This window comes from Pseudophryne corroboree, chromosome 4, assembly GCF_028390025.1.
Source record: "Pseudophryne corroboree isolate aPseCor3 chromosome 4, aPseCor3.hap2, whole genome shotgun sequence".
NCBI lineage: Eukaryota > Metazoa > Chordata > Amphibia > Anura > Myobatrachidae > Pseudophryne > Pseudophryne corroboree.
This window is the reverse complement of record NC_086447.1, coordinates 485155339-485162130: the sequence shown is the minus strand read 5'-3', so window position 1 is coordinate 485162130 and position 6792 is coordinate 485155339.

Genomic DNA, 6792 nt, shown 5'->3' with positions numbered 1-6792 from the left:
GAAGGAGGGACACGGAGGGCACAGCGCGCGCCTCTCCTGTGTCCCTCCTGCGTCTCCAGCGGCAGCGGCGTGTGTGTGTTAAATGAAGTGCCAGTTCGTGAGCCAATCAGAGCTCACAAATGGGCACTTCATTTAATAGACCCGCCGCTGCCGCCGGAGACACAGGAGGGACACAGGAGAGCCGCGCGCTGTGCCCTCCGTGTCCCTCCTAAACACTGACTCGAGTATAAGCCGAGGGGGCTTTTTCAGCACAAAAAAAGTGCTGAAAAAGTCGGCTTATATACGGTATATTGTAACTGTACTGTGTCCAGAGTCTCATAAGGGCTGTGCTGAATAGCCAGTGTACTGTTTGCTGCATTATACACTGCTGTATTTAACTGCGCTGTGTCCAGACTCACAAGAAGCTGTGCCCTATTGTCCCGGTGTATAGGGATGCGCTGCTGTATACTGCACTATACTCTGCTGTAAATTGTACTGTTTAGTGCACTGTGTTCATGCGCATCTATAAGCACTGTGATTCCACACAGTGATTTATGAACTGCAAGTTAAAAATACTATATATATATATATATATATATATATATATATAGTTAAGTTCTATTGTTTATTTATTTGTACTGTTTGCACTGCAGTGCTTTATCCGATTTTGGTGTGTTCATATGTATTAATAAGCCCTGTGATTCCATGCAGTGATCTGTGAACTGCATGTTAAAAACCATAAAAATAAGAATATAGTAAAGGTCTGTTGTTTGTACTATTTTATGGGCTGTACCCTAGTGCGCTTTCTTCAAGTGCATCTATAAACCCTGTTTCAAACACAGTTTGAAAAGAGCTGCAAGTTCTAAAAAAATATATATATATTGTAGAGTTCTATTGTTTGTAATATTTGGTGCCCTGTACCCTAGTGCACTTTCTTCACGTGGATCTAACCTTGTGATTTACACAGTTTGAAAGGAGCTGCAAGGTATAAAAAAAAATATATCATTAAGTTCTATTGTTTGTACTATTTGGTGCACTGTACCATAATGCGCTTTCTTCATGTGCATCTATAAACCCTGTGATTCATGCAGTTTGAAAGGAGCTGCAAGTTATATAAAAAATATATCATTAAGTTCTATTGTTTGTACTGTTTGGTATGCTGTACCCTAGTGCACTTTCTTCACATGCATCTATAAACCCTGTGATTCATGCAGTTTGAAAGGAGCTGCAAGTTATATAAAAAATATATATAATTAAGTTTTATTGTTTGTACTGTTCGGTATGCTGTACCCTAGTGCACTTTCTTCACGTGCATCTATAAACCCTGTGATTCACGCAGTTTGAAAGGAGCTGCAAGTTATATAAAAAATATATCATTAAGCTCTATTGTTTGTACTGTTCGTGTGCTATACCCTAGTGCACTTTCTTCACATGCCTCTAACCCTGTGATTCATACAGTTTGAAATGAGGTGCAAGTTATATAAAAAATATATTGTTATGTTCTATTGTTTGTACTATTTGGTGTGCTGTACCCTAGTACGCCTTTTTCACGCGCATCTATAAACCCTGTGATTCACACAGTTTGAAAGGAGCTGCAAATTATATAAAAAAATATATCATTAAGTTCTGTTGTTTGTACTATTTGGTGCACTGTACCCTAGTGCGCTTTCTTCACGTGCATCTAACCCTTTGATTCACACAGTTAAAATGGATAACAATCCATTTAGAGAACACCAACCTGCTGCCACCAGTCATGATGATGATGATAGTCCAGCATCTACTAAAGTTAGTGCTCAAGGGCATAGCAGAGTCTAAAAACCAAAACCCCAATATACAGTGGTAAAGAAAAAAAACACCTTTTATAAAGGGAAGGTTTGGTGCAGAAAAACTAAAATTGCCAACATGCCATTCACCACACGCAGTGGCAACGAAAGGCTCAGGCCTTGGCCTTTATTTCTGAGTGGTGGTTTTTCACCTGTCAGTGAGGCATCTTCTTCCGCCTCTTATGATGCCTCAGACTCAGAGTCTAGAAGAGGTGTAAAAAAACTGAAAACCACTAAGGCAGTAGAACAAACTGTGAAGGCAGAAACAGAAATGTCATAAATACTTGAGGAGAGTCTAAGTGTCCCCAAGTGCTATGTGTGAGTCTGACTTTTCTGATACTGTACTTGCAGAGAAGCCGTCTTCCACCGTTTCTGCTCCCTCTGCATATGTGGGGATGAGCAGCATAAGTTTTGTTGATGACATAGAAATTGAGGATGCCACCATGGAATTGCAAGAGGATGTAGGGGAGATTTGTGTAGATGATGCTGGCACTAATGAGGATGTTGAGGATGCTGTTTGTGTTAGCAAGGCACCAGTGGAAGCATCTGTTGACCTGATAAGAAGGCCATTGTCATGCCTGGACATATGACCATCAAATCTACCTCTTTTGTGTGGAATTATTTTTAACCAAATCCTGACAACTTTTGTCAAGCAATCTGTAGCCTTTGTAGAACCACAGTAAGCAGAGGTAGGGACCTCCACATCATCTGCAGTGAGTTCATGACAAGTATTTTATAACATCCACAATTGGTGCTAAAAAACAGCAAGCAGTCCAGCATCAGCTAGATCCCTTCTCTCTACTAGATCCCAGCACCTGCAATCTCCACCACCATCACCTGCATCCTCAATATCCTCATTAATGATCAGAGATAATACTGTAACCAATTTGTCAATGCTAGGTGATACCTTTTCTTTCCAGGATTCCTTAGAAGAATCCTTGAGCGCTAGGCCTGCTGCTGCTGGGGGTGGATTTTTATCCCAGAAGTAGACCAAGAAGACTGCTAGTAGTTGTTCCACAAAACAATTGACTGTTGAACAATCCTTTGCAAAGGGGAGCAAGTATGACAGTTTCACCCAGTCGCACAGGGGATCACTGACGCCATGACTGCTATGTTAGCATTAGATCTACATCCAATATCTGCAGTGGGTTTTACACAGTTCATTGATGCCCTGTGTCCCTGGTACCAAATTCCATCTCGGTTCCATTTTACCTGAAAAGCCATTTCTAGGCTGTACTAGGACATTAAAAGAAATCTAATTATTGCCCTACAAAATGCCATTGTACCCACTGTCCACTTAACCACAGATATGTTGATAAGCGGTAGTGGGCAAACTAAAAATTATATAACTGTGACAGCCCACTGGGTGGGTGAATCGCCTACATCAGCAGCAGCAACATTATCTAACAAACGCTAGCTCATTCAGAGGCAGGCTACTCTGTGTATCACAGGCTTCACTGAGAGGCATACCACTGACAAGCTCTTAGAAAAACAGTGGGATGTCATAGCAACATGGCTTACCCCACTTGGACTCTCCTCAGGATTTGTGGTTCTGATAATGCCACAAATATCGTGAAAGCATTACAGCTGGGTGAATTCCAACATATCCCCTGTTTTGCTCACACGATTAACTTGGTGGTACAGGGTTTTTTATAAAATGACAGGGGCATGCAGGAGATGCTGTCTGTGGCCCAAAAGATTTTGGGACATTTTTGGTATTCAGCAACAGCATGCATTAGTTTACAGCACCTGCAAGAACAGTTTAATTTGCCCTGTCATCAACTGAAGCAAGAGGTATTAACAAGGTGGAACTCCACCCTTTATATGCTCTAGCGAATGGAGGAACAGCAAAAAGCCATCCATACAACAAGCCATGACTTAGGAAGAGGAGGGGGAATTTACCTTACCAAGCGCATTGAAGAGTACTTTCTGTTTTGTGCAAGGTGCTCTAACCCTTTGAATTAGCCACCTGTGAAGCGAGTGCTGATTGGATCACTACATTTTGGCAACCGTACTTGATCCTAGGTTTAAGTTGTATGCTGTATCTTACTTTGCAACTGACCCAGATCTTAAGAGATGCAAAGAGCTCCTGGTGAGCAAGTTGGAAGCTCAAGTGACACGTGGCGCTACAACGTCTCCTTCAGTTTCTTAAGCAGCAGCCAGGAAAAACACGTACCTTTCCCAAAAGACCTAGTGGTGATGCATATAAGTCAACACAACATTTTGACATCTGGTTGGGTCTAAATGAATTGCCCAGCATTTGTGACACCTCTACCGTAACTTTATCTGATACGGTCACCATAAAAAAAATGGTGGTGAATTCTTTTCATGACACCATAAAAATAAGTATGTCACAGAATCCCTTCAAGTACTGGAAGGAAAAAAAAGGCAATTTGGAGGCCCTTGTACAAACTGGCTTTGCATTACTTAAGCTGCCCACCCTCCAGTGTGTACTTGGAGAGAGTTTTCAGCACAGCCGGGAACCTTGTCAGTGATCGGCATAGGAGGTTTCTACCTCAAAATGTGAAAAAGATAATGTTCATCAAAATGAACTGGAAATTCAATGAGGAAGACCTTTCCCAGCAATTACGTCACAGTACTCAGACTTCTGTAATGGTGGATTCCAGCGGGGATGAATTAATATTGTGTGAGGAGGATGTACACACTGATAAGGGTGAGGGTGAGGATGGCAATAATGATGACATCTAGCCACTGTAGAACTGTTGCCTTAAGCTGAATGGTAACTTGTTTTGTGGGGGCCCAAACAAAGCAAGCACTTCTGGCACAAAAGCTGCAGTCGCTGTCACTGGAAGGCTTGGCTTGTTAAACTGTAGTGATGTGCACCTGAAATTTTTCGGGTTTTGTGTTTTGGTTTTGGGTTCGGTTCCGCGGCCGTGTTTTGGATTCGAACGCGTTTTGGCAAAACCTCACCGAATTTTTGTTGTTGGATTCGGGTGTGTTTTGGATTCGGGTGTTTTTTTCAAAAAACCCTAAAAAACAGCTTAAATCATAGAATTTGGGAGTCATTTTGATCCCATAGTATTATTAACCTCAATAACCATAATTTCCACTCATTTTCAGTCTATTCTGAACACCTCACACCTCACAATATTATTTTTAGTCCTAAAATTTGCACCGAGGTCGCTGGATGGCTAAGCTAAGCGACACAAGTGGCCGACACAAACACCTGGCCCATCTAGGAGTGGCACTGCAGTGTCAGGCAGGATGGCACTTCAAAAAAATAGTCCCCAAACAGCACATGATGCAAAGAAAAAAAGAGGCGCAATGAGGTAGCTGTGTGACGACTAAGCTAAGCGACCCTAGTGGCCGACACAAACACCTGGCCCATCTAGGAGTGGCACTGCAGTGTCAGACAGGATGGCACTTAAAAAAATAGTCCCCAAACAGCACATGACGCAAAGAAAAAAAGAGCTGCACCAAAGTTGTTGTGTGAATAAGCTAAGTGACCCAAGTGGCCGACACAAACACCTGGCCCATCTAGGAGTGGCACTGCAGTGTCACGCAGGATGGCCCTTCCAAAAAATACTCCCCAAACAGCACATGACGCAAAGAAAAAAAAGAGGCGCAATGAGGTAGCTGTGTGACGACTAAGCTAAGCGACCCTATTGGCCAACACAAACACCTGGCCCATCTAGGAGTGGCACTGCAGTGTCACGCAGGATGGCCCTTCCAAAAAATACTCCCCAAACAGCACATGACGCAAAGAAAAAAAGAGGCGCAATGAGGTAGCTGTGTGACGACTAAGCTAAGCGACCCTAGTGGCCGACACAAACACCTGGCCCATCTAGGAGTGGCACTGCAGTGTCACGCAGGATGGCCCTTCCAAAAAATACTCCCCAAACAGCACATGACGCAAAGAAAAAAAGAGGCGCAATGAGGTAGCTGTGTGACGACTAAGCTAAGCGACCCTAGTGGCCGACACAAACACCTGGCCCATCTAGGAGTGGCACTGCAGTGTCACGCAGGATGGCCCTTCCAAAAAATACTCCCCAAACAGCACATGACGCAAAGAAAAAAAGAGGCGCAATGAGGTAGCTGTGTGATGACTAAGCTAAGCGACCCTAGTGGCCGACACAAACACCTGGCCCATCTAGGAGTGGCACTGCAGTGTCAGACAGGATGGCACTTAAAAAAATACTCCCCAGACAGCACATGACGCAAAGAAAAATGAAAGAAAAAAAGAGGTGCAAGATGGAATTGTCCTTGGGCCCTCCCACCCACCCTTATGTTGTAAAACAGGACATGCACACTTTAACGAACCCATCATTTCAGCGACAGGGTCTGCCACACGACTGTGACTGAAATGACTGGTTGGTTTGGGCCCCCACCAAAAAAGAAGCAATCAATCTCTCCTTGCACAAACTGGCTCTACAGAGGCAAGATGTCCACCTCATCATCATCGTCCGATTCATCACCCCTTTCACTGTGTACATCCCCCTCCTCACAAATTATTAATTCGTCCCCACTGGAATCCACCATCTCAGGTCCCCGTGTACTTTCTGGAGGCAATTGCTGCTGGTGAATGTCTCCATGGAGGAATTGATTATAATTCATTTTAATGAACATCATCTTCTCCACATTTTCTGGAAGTAACCTCGTACGCCGATTGCTGACAAGGTGAGCGGCGGCACTAAACACTCTTTCGGAGTACACACTGGAGGGAGGGCAACTTAGGTAGAATAAAGCCAGTTTGTGCAAGGGCCTCCAAATTGCCTCTTTTTCCTGCCAGTATACGTACGGACTGTCTGACGTGCCTACTTGGATGCGGTCACTCATATAATCCTCCACCATTCTTTCAATGGTGAGAGAATCATATGCAGTGACAGTAGACGACATGTCAGTAATCGTTGGCAGGTCCTTCAGTCCGGACCAGATGTCAGCATCAGCAGTCGCTCCAGACTGCCCTGCATCACCGCCAGCGGGTGGGCTCGGAATTCGTAGCCTTTTCCTCGCACCCCCAGTTGCGGGA